At 38.3% G+C, this 11,481-nt stretch overlaps 1 non-coding gene across 1 annotated transcript; it reads right to left on the reverse strand.

Annotated features, from left to right (window-relative positions):
* Window positions 1-4,354: 4,354 nt before the first annotated feature.
* LOC127690369 (small nucleolar RNA SNORA17) lies at window positions 4,355-4,486 on the reverse strand. The gene has a single exon (XR_007979087.1). It is a non-coding gene; the product is annotated as a small nucleolar RNA SNORA17 (small nucleolar RNA).
* Window positions 4,487-11,481: the final 6,995 nt, after the last annotated feature.

Below are 11,481 nucleotides of genomic sequence, written 5' to 3' on the forward strand. Positions count from 1 at the left end.
TTTATATGATTGAGGGTCATGACAACATGAAGAACTATATTAAAGGGTTACAACATTAAGTAGCATCCTAGTCAGGGTATCTATTGCTGCACAAACATCATGATCAAGAAGCAAGTTAGGGAGGAAAGGATTTATTCAGTTTACACTTCCACATTGCTGTTCATCACCATAGGAAGTCAGGACTGGAACTCAAGCAGGTCAGGAAGCAGAAGATGCAGAGGCCATGGAGGAATGTTGCTTACTGGCTTGCTTCCCCTGGCTTTCTCAGCTTGCTTTCTCACAGAACCCAAAACTACCAGCCTAGAGATGGCACCACCCAGGATGGGTCCTCCCACCTTGGTCACTAATTGAGAAAATGCCTTACAGCTGGATCTCATGGAGGCATTTCCTCAAGTGAAGCTCCTTTCTCTGTGATAACTCTAGCTTGTGTCAAGCTGACACACAAAAGTGGCCAGTACCGCTAAGTTGAGAATCATTTCTCTGAAGTGCTTATTTTACTATTTTATACTTAAAATATGATTATATAATTAAAGTAACTAATTTACATATCCTAATGAAAAATCCACTATGTCCTGATGCTTTACTTATTTTGTACAATTTTGTTAGGAAACTTTGTACATTATAAGCTTCAAAGAATTAAGTGCACGTGCAGACAAGAATACCTAGTCTTCCAAAGAGAGACTGAAATTTAATGCTAAAAGCAACGTAAGCCTTCTACCTGACACTAATATTTGGTGTATAGCCTTTTTAGGTTAAAATGTGTCCCTTCAGAAATATATTTTTTTACCTGTCAATAAGATTGCAGGAAAGCAATCCATAAACAACCTGTATAGTTGTCCAGCTCTGAGTATAAGTGCTGTACCTTAGATGTGTTGTGTGGGGCACTTTAAAACATAGATGGGGCATATCATAGATGGTTGTAGTTGTCCATTTTCTTTTCCCTAACCGTAAAAGCAAATTTAATATTACATCTCATCCATCTATGTGGCATATACTTCACCAAAGTGTTATTTCAAGTGTTTTCTCTCTAGAAGTGATTTGTGTTTATTCTTTAGGTGTCCACACTTTCTACCATTATTTTCACAGAACTTTAGACAAGGGTAATTTTACCATGAATACATATATTTGAGTCTATGTAATGTCTTATGACAACTGGTCTATGAGTCTGCAATTAAATTAAAATGCTGTTGAGAATGAATTTACACACACACACACACACACACACACACACACAGAGAGAGAGAGAGAGAGAGAGAGAGAGAGAGAGAGAGAGAGAGAAGATGTGCTTCCTGAATGAATGCCCGTTTCTTCTTCTACTCAGACTGTTTTATTTTATTTCTTTAACTTTTATAAAAAGTGCAGAGATAGTTTATTGTCAGGCTTTCTGTTTTGTGCCATTTCACAGTCTTGGTTGTTTGTTGTTATGTACCTGATTAGTTGCATTTTACAAGAGTTGTAACATAGTGCCCTTGGTGCAATTTTGCTTCAAATACCATTTTTGACTAATGATATAATCATTTACCTTGTTTTTAACTGTATACTTTAACCTTATCTCTTATTTTTTTCTTTTTAAGGCAGTGATTTGGATTTGGGGTATATAAAACCAATTCCTTGCTGTTTGGAATTTCTTTTAGGATCACTTAATAAATATTTGACAAGGCTTCAAAATTATTTGTATTTTTGGTTACTATCTTCTCCTAATGTTTGGTGCATGTCTATTAGACCATTAAGCAGAATCACTCATGTCAATATGATCATTAGCCATTATAATGTATTATCTTCTGAAAGAAATGTCTTAATGCTCCAATCTATTTTTCCCATTAACTGGTATAATTCTCACTTGCAGGAAGTTTGAGTACCTGAGTCCAAGGTCAACACTTGGTATTCTTCCAGAGGACCTGAGTTCGTTTTCCAGCATCCAGCTCAGATGACTCACAAGCACTGTAATTTCAGCTCTATACATCCAACACTCTCTTCTGATGTCTACAGGCTCCAGTGCACATGTGGCACACGGCTCGGCATCTGATTATTACATTGTCCCAGTGAAATCATTATTATATTTTAAAATAATATCCTTAAACTTGACTTTTGGCACAGTGACATATTGATTATTATAAAAATATCAATCAATGGGCCATCTTTTGCTGTTATTCTTTGTGCCAATAATTGTGTTTTACAGAAGAAATTTATAGACGTATGCAGCCCTAACAATGTGTAAACTCCAAGCCTTCTGAAACAAAAGCCCAACTTTGTGTCACTGGCTTACTACTTCCCTGCTGTAAACAGTAGCCCATGTCAGGATTCACACAACAACACAAGGCTTTGGGGTGGATGTTTATAGATATTTATAGCAGCTCTCATGACCCCAGAGCCTGGGCTGGCTTCAGCATACTTTTTCCTTCTTCCTTTCAGCATCTAGATTTTCTTCTCCTCCCACCCATGAATGGAAGTTAGACATCATATGTACATTGCTTACTGGTTTCCCTTGAACGTGTTAACAGAGATTGATATAACAAATTACCCAGTATCTCTTGCTTCCTCCTGAGTAACCTATGACCTTGTAAGTTTATTTAATTTTGACCCTTCTCCCAACTTCCATGTTACTTCTATTTGATAGTTTCGCTTATAGTTCTTTTTTGTGTTTTCAAGACGTTTTTAAAATTTATTAAAATAATAATTTACAAAGCATAAGTTTCATCATGTTATCTTAATCTGTGTATTAACAGTGAGTTTTGATCACATCCTTTACTTTTTCCTCTCATTTTTAAATTTTTATAAACATTTTGTTGGTTCTTTGTGAATTTCACAGCAACCACCCCAGTCACACTCATCTCCCCATCCTCTCCCTAGTACTTACCTTCCAGCCTTGAAACATGATCCACAACAGAAGAAAACATCTGGTTGTGGAAGCTGTAGTGTGTCACAGTGTGTTCCACAGTACACCGCTTGTCCACACTTCTTTGCTTGCAAATGTTCATTGCAATGACTCACTGGTCTGGTACAGGACCTCTGGCTTCTGTTGCATTATCAGTACTGGAACCTCACTGGTACTCCTCTTGGATACCCTGTTGTTGCCCTATGTCATGGAGATCCTATAGTTTTGGATCTGTAGGACCAGCACATTCACGCAATACAACAGTTCATTGATGAAGTAGATGTTGCCATGGGGCAATTCAAAGCCTTGGGTCTGAACCTGAGAGGAATCTAAGCTGTTAGCTCCTCAGCTTGCCAGCTCTCCCTCTCTCACACATACACTCAGGCAGGGTCACGGGCACCACTTCCATCAGGATCAGCTCTACTGTGCTGCCCAGGTGAGGTGCAGGGCCTTCTCTCTCAAGTGCTGCAGCTGGTGAGGGGCAGGGGCAGCTTTCTTGTTCTCATAATCCCAGGGTCAGCTAGCCATCTGTCATGACAGGGAGTGTGGAGGAGAGTATCTCTTTCTTTTCCATGCCACCACACAAGAGACAAGTTGTAGTAGGACCTACTCTTCCATGCTAGTATCATTGGAGACAGCTCACCTGCATCTCCCTGAATGTACTGGGCTCACTATCCTAAGTACTGCAACTGTCTAGGGGCAGGATTATCTCTCCTCCTCTCATGCCCCCAGGGTCAGCTCTCCAAGGATGCCCAGTGAGGATGCCTATGTTCTGCATAGTCCTCAGACATTGATATATCCCTGGGTCACAGTCTAGTTCAGTGATGTTTGCCTGGACTTTGGTGGTAATAGACTCCTACTACTTTAGGGACACAGACACAGATGTGGCCTGAGGTAGCATCATGGGCTTGGACCCCACCATGGTCCCAGGTGGCATCACTGGCTACCCACATCAGGCTATTCCTCACTACAGTCTAGTCTCCAGTTCTGCCTTTCCTCATTGTGCCCATACCCTTCTGTTTCTCATTCTCTTCCATTTCACCACCATTTGTTTGTTCCTCTTAGTGGTGCCTGGAGTCTCTGAACATCTGGGGTCATCTCAGGAGTGCTGTGATTTGTTCCTTCTATGTGAAGCTGGGCAGGGAACATCTCAGGCATGATCTGTAACTCCAGGCCTGCATGGCAACTGACTGGTGATCATCTCAGGCTAGCTCCCTGTCTGAGGTCCATGGTGGCCATCTCAGGCTTGTTCCTCGCTCAGTCTGCCTTCCTAAGTGGCCCCATGTGAGACCCAACTGTCTTGGACTTTCTTCTGCCTATGGCCTCTGGCAAGATTCCATTAGTCTCTGGCGTGCTCCCTGTCCTGGGAGCCCATCTAGGAATGCCTGGCTCTGGACTGGTAGTTATCTCAGGCTGGCTCCCTGTCCGGGCCACACCTGGAACTGGACTGGTGGTCATGCAGGCTCACTTTTTTCAGGTAATGTTAGGTTACTAATAATTCAGATGTTCATAAGACTGAACAGTGAGCATAGACATAGCCTCTCTCTTCTCTGCCACCTACTGACACACATGTCACACAGCAGCCATATTTGCACTGCCATTAGGGACAGTGCTTAGGGTTTTTGAACCTCTCCAATTTCATCAAATTAAAGCCATGTTCAGTATTTAAAGTATATATTCAGTACTTACTATTGAAATGTCATCATCATATACATAGCAGAAGTTTGTAAGCATATCCGGATGCTGTAGCTATCCATCATATAGATATCTAGGGGCTGCTGGTGTGAATATGACATTCAGTAGCCAGTGTTCTAAGCATTCATCTAAACTTTAAATATCCACTCTTTTGACTGTACATTTTTTCTAATATGTTTTTCTTTTTAATAGATTGAGATATAATTTAAAGGTAATAAATTATACCACTATTGAGTAAAGCTTTGGTGATGGGAATATTCATTAAAAACATGTTAGTATTTGTTCAGGTGTCACAGGTATACAAGCTTCTGTGAAGAATAATGTATTGAAAGTGGGGGGGGTGATCTGGTGAGTACTGTAGAGTAGACAGATCATGGTAGTTTGAGAAAATACCATCGGGGTTTGAAGAAAAATTCAAATAATTTCAAACATAAAATTTGGTGCAATTTTTATAAAATAGTTGAAACTATTTTGATATCTGCTTATGTAGTTCTTAAGTGTGGCATCTTCCAATTATTAAGGAATATTTTAAACAGCAGTGAAAGAGGGGATAAGGAATTAGTTTAAAAATATTCCTTCATTCCCTAAATGTATCTGTGCCTTTGATATCCCCATAAAATACTGTGAGCTATGAATTACTGGGAACAATAAAACTTAAGTCTTAGAAGATGTAAAAAATATGACCTTATAAAAAGAGTATAGTAACAACAGAAACACATACATGAATAGACACACACGCATGCATACATGCAATCATGCATTCACACACAAACACACACACGGTACTTTATTGTTTTTTTTTCCTTTAAGCAAGTAAGCTATGCCTGTTAAGTATAATGTCTCTAAGCAGAATAGCAGAATTTTGGACACTTGAATGATTTCTCATTACACTTAATAGCATGATTATCTGATATGGCTACTGCTTACCAAGCATTCAGATTTAATTTCAGTGGTTCTCATCTTGTGGGTCACCACCCCTTTGGGGTCAAATGACCCTTCACAAGGGGTACATAGCAGATATCCCCTATATTGGATATTTATATTACAATTTATAACACTAGCAAAATTATAGTTAGGATGTATCAATGAAATAATTTTATGGCTGCAAATTACTACAACATGAGGAACTTTATTAAAGGTTCTCATCATTAAGGAATCCTGAGAACCATTGACTCAGAAGCACAATCATGTCTGTTTGCTTGCAAAGCCATGTTTGCTAAAGCCAAGTCTTACCAGTTGATTAAGAAGATTTCAACCTGTCTTCAGTGGTTAATTTTTATAACTAAAAAGATGTCATTTACTTATCATGTTAAAAATAAGTTCTGATTGTTTTATTTCCATAGCAACAGAAAAATCAGTCTTCCTAGGATGCAGGAATTCCTCTGTTCTCTACAGTCATCAAGCCAAAGTTTTTCAGGCTTCAAGAAGGAAGCAGATTCAGACAGGAAACATGGTTCAGTATGTAAAGGCTCTAGCCTCCAATCCTGATGATCTGAGTTTGAATCATAGAATGCACATGTTCCTCTTACCTCCCAATGTGTGCCCATGACATGCACATGTATACATTCATGTGTACACACAAAGTAAATAAATGTAATAAAATTACAAAGAAAGCATTTTCTTCACTCATTTGTCTATCGATGTGAATCTGACCCAATTCCATATTTTCAGTATTGAATAGTACAAGAATAAAGGTGGGCATGCAAGCATCTCTTTGTTAATTTAACTTGGAATCTCCCATGCACATACACATGTGCATTAGTTGCATAGTTATGCTACTTTGTTGTTCTATTTTTAATTTTTGAGCCATCTCCATCATATTGGTTGATAGTTTAGGTCCTCACCTAAAATAAAATAAGAATACTTCTTTCTCCTTATCTGCATAGCACTCTGTGTGTGTGTGTGTGCGTGTGTGTGTGTGTGTGTGTGTGTGTTTGTGTGTTTGTGTGTGTGTATGTTGTTCATATAGCTCTTTGTATGTGCACTTCCGCACAAGCATGTGTGAGACCAACAGTCAATACGAAATCTCTTCTCTTTCTTTTCACCTTCTTGATTAAGAGAATGTATTACTGATCCTGAAATCCCTCATTTTAGGGAGGCTGGTTGATCAGTGAGTCCCTAAGATATGCCTCCTTCTGTTCTACCTCACCTCAGTGGTGGGTTTGACAGGTATGTGTCCTCATACTTGAACATGTTGGTATCATCTGAACCTACGACCTCTTGCTTTAGTAATGAACAGTGTACCCACTGAGAAATCACCTCCATACCTTCCATGGTTTCAGCCTCTATTTACTTATAGGTCCACTCCTGCTCTTTGATTCTGGGTTTCTTCACCAGTGAGTTATTTTTCTTGGAGAGAATGGATTTTGTTTTCAATATAATTTGTTGGTATCTGTTATTAGTGAGTTGAGGCCATTTGTCTTTAAGACTATGATTGAAAATGTTTACTAATTCTTGTGAGTTGACTATTTTGATATTTGTTAATATCATGATTTTGCTGCTTTGCTGTGTTGGACTCATGAAGACTTCTCTAGCTGCCCTTGTTCTGTTGTCCTCATCACAAAGTTTATTTTTCTAGGGGCCTCATAGTGGATAGTGTCCTTCTTTGTCCTTGGAGTATATTATTCATGTATTCCTGAAGTTATGGATTGGTGGTCATAACCTGCTTTAGTGTGCTCATGTCTTGAAATGTACTTAATAATTACTTACATTAAATGTATTTATTAATTACTTTTAAAATGTATCCTTATTGGATAGATCAAACTTATCTGCTGATTATTTACTCTTAAGACTTGAACTATGCCACTCCATGTTTTCTTGACTTTTGGTTTGCTGGAGAAAAACTTATAATATGCTATCTTTCATAAGTGAATTGGCATTTTACTCTTACAATTTTTACCACCTTTCTTTGCTTTGTATTTTTTGATAACTTGGCTGTAATATATCATGGAAGGCATATTGTCTGGCCATGCCTAGTTGGGATTCTAATGCCTCTTGTCTTTTGCTTTGTAGAAAAACATTTTGTGCCAGGCGGTGGTGGTGCACGCCAGTAATCCCAGCACTCTGGGCGGCAGAGGCAGGCAGATTTCTGAGTTTGAGGCCAGCCTGGTCTACAGAATGAGTTCCAGGACAGCCAGAGCTACACAGAGAAACCCTGTCTCGAAAAAAACCAAAAAAAAAAAACAAAAAAAAAACCTTTTGTTTTTAATTTCACTGAATACATTATTAGTGTTTATGAGGTCCTATTTCTGCTTCATCTATTCTTAGCTTGGCTTTTTTTTTGACTATGTACCAGAGTTCTTCTTTGTGCTTATGCACCCATGTGTCCGTGCGCGCACGCACGCACGCACGCACACACACACACACACATGTCTATATTTATGTATGTATTTTTGAAAGTAGTTATTAACTTCCTCTTCTTTTTAAACAATTATTCTATCTCCTGTTTGTCTAAGTTTATTGGTTTTGTTTTCTACTGAACTTTATTATTTTTGTTTGTCTTTATCTCTTTTGATTTTTGATTTTGGGGATTATAATATAATTACATAATTTCATGTTTCATTTTCTCCCTCTGAACTCTACTATATATTTCCCCCTTTCTTTCTTTTATATTCATAGACGTGTTTGTCTCTATTTGTTGTTGCAAACATGCACACACACAACATTCACAAGCATGCACACATATACTCCTAAATACATAAATATAACTGACCATTTGGTATTGGATAACTAATTAGTGTGCTTTTCCCTGAAGATGAATATTTCTCCAGGTTTCAGCATTCTCTAGTTTCCTATAGTTCTTTGGGTAGACTTAAAATCTAATAAAAGTTTCTCTCATCTATGTTAGCACATCTATTGGTTTCATTCTTGGTTTTGCTCATGGCTAAGCACTCTTGCACATTTTATTTTATCATAAATTGCAATGTTCATTTTCAGCCTTCCTATGTTTTGAAAGTCTGAAGCTCTTTGTCATTGTTGTCACTTAGTTTGTTTTTTGTTTTTTGTTTTTTGTTTGTTTTGTCAACACCACAGAGTTTCTCATCCATGTGGCTAACTTTATCCTCTAGGCTGTTGCTTAACCATTTAGGTCCTGCATGGGATTCATATCGGATTCTCCTTACTAGACAGCTCTTGAACTCTTCATGTAGCATTTCAACTCTTTCAGGATATCTAAATTCGGTAGATATAGAGTTATGATCTTCAGGAAGGCTGTGCTGCCTTTGCCTTTGCATGATCTCTCTGTGTAGGCTTCAATTGTTTAAAACCTACTTTTAATATAGTTTCTTAAATGCTTTAACTTCCCTTCTAGCCCATCACCTACCAGATGTAGGGGAAAAGAAAGGTCATTAGGATACGGGGGGAAGCGGACCTATTTGAAGCAAATCCAATCTGCGTTGTCAGGTAATCAGCAGTTCAGTTCACATGAATCTGCAGCAGCAGCTTAATCTACTCACAAACATTTCACAAATATATCAGCAGCCCAGCTCAATAGGGCTGGGATATCAAACGTGACTCAGCAGTGGCGGCATGACCTAACACAGCCTGCCAGAACTCAGCCGAACTGGCACCAGTCAACAGGAGTGATTAGGACCAGCAGGGATGGCAGGAGAAGTTCTTTGCAGTACTTCTCTCAATGAAGTAAAGGTCAGCAAAGACACAAGACCAAGAAATCACACAAAGCTAGTTATGTAAGCCTTCTGTCACTGTCCAATGGGTCCCTCCCATCCTTCCATGGGACTTGCCTCAGTCAAACACCATATAAGATGGTCTTGAGTCTGTATCAGCTGACAGACTTAGCTCTACCAATCAGTCAGGATCCTCAGAAGAAGTCCTTTGGTGAGTTTCTCTCTATGGTGTCACCACAAGCAGAACTCAACAAAGCAATGTAAGGCAAACCAACACATGTATGTATTTAACAAGAAATCCTTCATTAAATATCCTTTCGTGTGCTTGTTTTAGCAAAACATGCTTTCACCTGTGTCTGCTTCAGTGAAACATTCCTTCATGTGTCTGCCCCAACAAAACAACATTAGACACAAAGAAACCATAGGTTTCCTCCTCACCTCTGTGATATAGTTTATATATATAGTCATCAGATGTCTCTTCTTGTTTTGTTTTATTTTTGAGCAGCCTACATTTGGGTACTCAGTCTCTAGTATCACTTGGAGAAGAGAAAACAAACCACAGGGGTACAATAACACCAAAGTGTATCAGACATAAAGATATATCTAAAATTGATTGAAGGCCATGAGTGCATCACCAACGATAGTAAGACAGAAAGTGGATCTCTAATACAGAGTGATTCTGATGCTACATTTAGAGTTATGTAGAAGCAGTAAACAAATATTTAAAGGAGATAAAAGAAGGAAAAGTAAAGACAAAGTGCTGTAATATATTTTTAAAAAATTAAAAATGTGGAGAATTACTGAATTATAGATGGTAAAAAAATAGATTAGAAAATAGCAAAACCAATCAGAAAAACATCCAAATGTGGATGGGTATTGTGGTCTAAATATTTTTCTTGACATTCTCTGGAGCTAGAGACTTGTCACAGTGCATCTTTGTACATGTATGTCTTGATGGGGAAATCAATGCATGCTGGTTGAGCATAACATAGAGACACAAATAGACTAATATCCCCCACAAATTTTATATTATTTTCCAACCAGTAAAACCAAATTCATATAATAATTAGAGCTATTGAAGAGGGTTCTTTGTGAAGACAGATGACAAGAACATATGGGTTTTAACACCTGCTACAGATGTTATCTAAAAGAAAAATCCAAACAGAACTAGACGATTCTGACAATACATTTACTAATTCTGCAGTATTATCAAGGCTTCACTCCAGTGATGAATGCTGTCTGGGGAACTGTTTTTAGTATTTCATGCAATGGGAAAAGAAGTTTTACAGAGTGGAAGTTATCTAGCTGAACTGAAATTGGGTGACCCTTCAACTTTATTATAATCAGGAAGAACTACATCAAGAATAGATTGAAAAGACCTAGAAATCACTAAGTGTTACAGTGGGGGGAAAACATCTTCAAAGAGACATAAATTCACTTCCATTTTGGAGGATAAGTGGGCACTGCTTCAGGCAGGAGTTTAAAATATGACTAACTTTGTAAACATCTGCATAAGACAGAAGGGCCTCAGCTCCTCAGAAGGGTCTTTGGTACATAGTATCCCAGTGACTGTTTCCAGTGACATTGTTTTACTATAAAGTTTAGGAACTCATCATGCATAAGGTATATATTTATTTCACAAGGCATTTTAATAATTGTTTATCAATGTCACAACCCTGTTCCTAGATAAAAGACACATTTGATAAGTTAGTAACTGTGACATGAATGCTGTAGTAAGTGATGGTAATCTTTATGAATCGACGTGAAAGACAACATAGGCCTTTACTGTGCTCAGTTCAAAAGTCATCTTATTGAGAAAGATGCAAAGCTTTATTGTCTCTCTAGCCCATGGAAAAGTCCCCAAAGGCATGAGACACAAACATGCTGTAATAAAGTGTGACGGTTTGGCAGTAATACTGTTTTAATAAAAAATGGTATAATGTTCTGCTGAGGGGAATAGTTCTTTGCTTCTACTCAAGAGGAAATGAGCTGTCGCTTAGCAGGAGGAACACAGGGCAGGATTAAACTACATTTTCCAGTCACAAGGCTCTGTGAATCCTGGACACAAATTTCCTCACCTGTGAATAGCTCCAAGCCTGGGTCATAAGAAAGAAGCATCCATGTAATAAGTTAAATTGCTGAGTTAATTGGCACCCATCCCTGCATATGGTTGGTTACTTCTTTATTGTCATGCACAGAGCAGTCCTTCAGACTGGAGGCCAAGTTATATCTATTTAAAACCCCACTGAAAGCACTAAGCATTATTACATATCATGTCAATATTTC

The sequence above is a fragment of the Apodemus sylvaticus genome, chromosome 7 (genome assembly GCF_947179515.1).
Source record: "Apodemus sylvaticus chromosome 7, mApoSyl1.1, whole genome shotgun sequence".
Classification (NCBI taxonomy): domain Eukaryota; kingdom Metazoa; phylum Chordata; class Mammalia; order Rodentia; family Muridae; genus Apodemus; species Apodemus sylvaticus.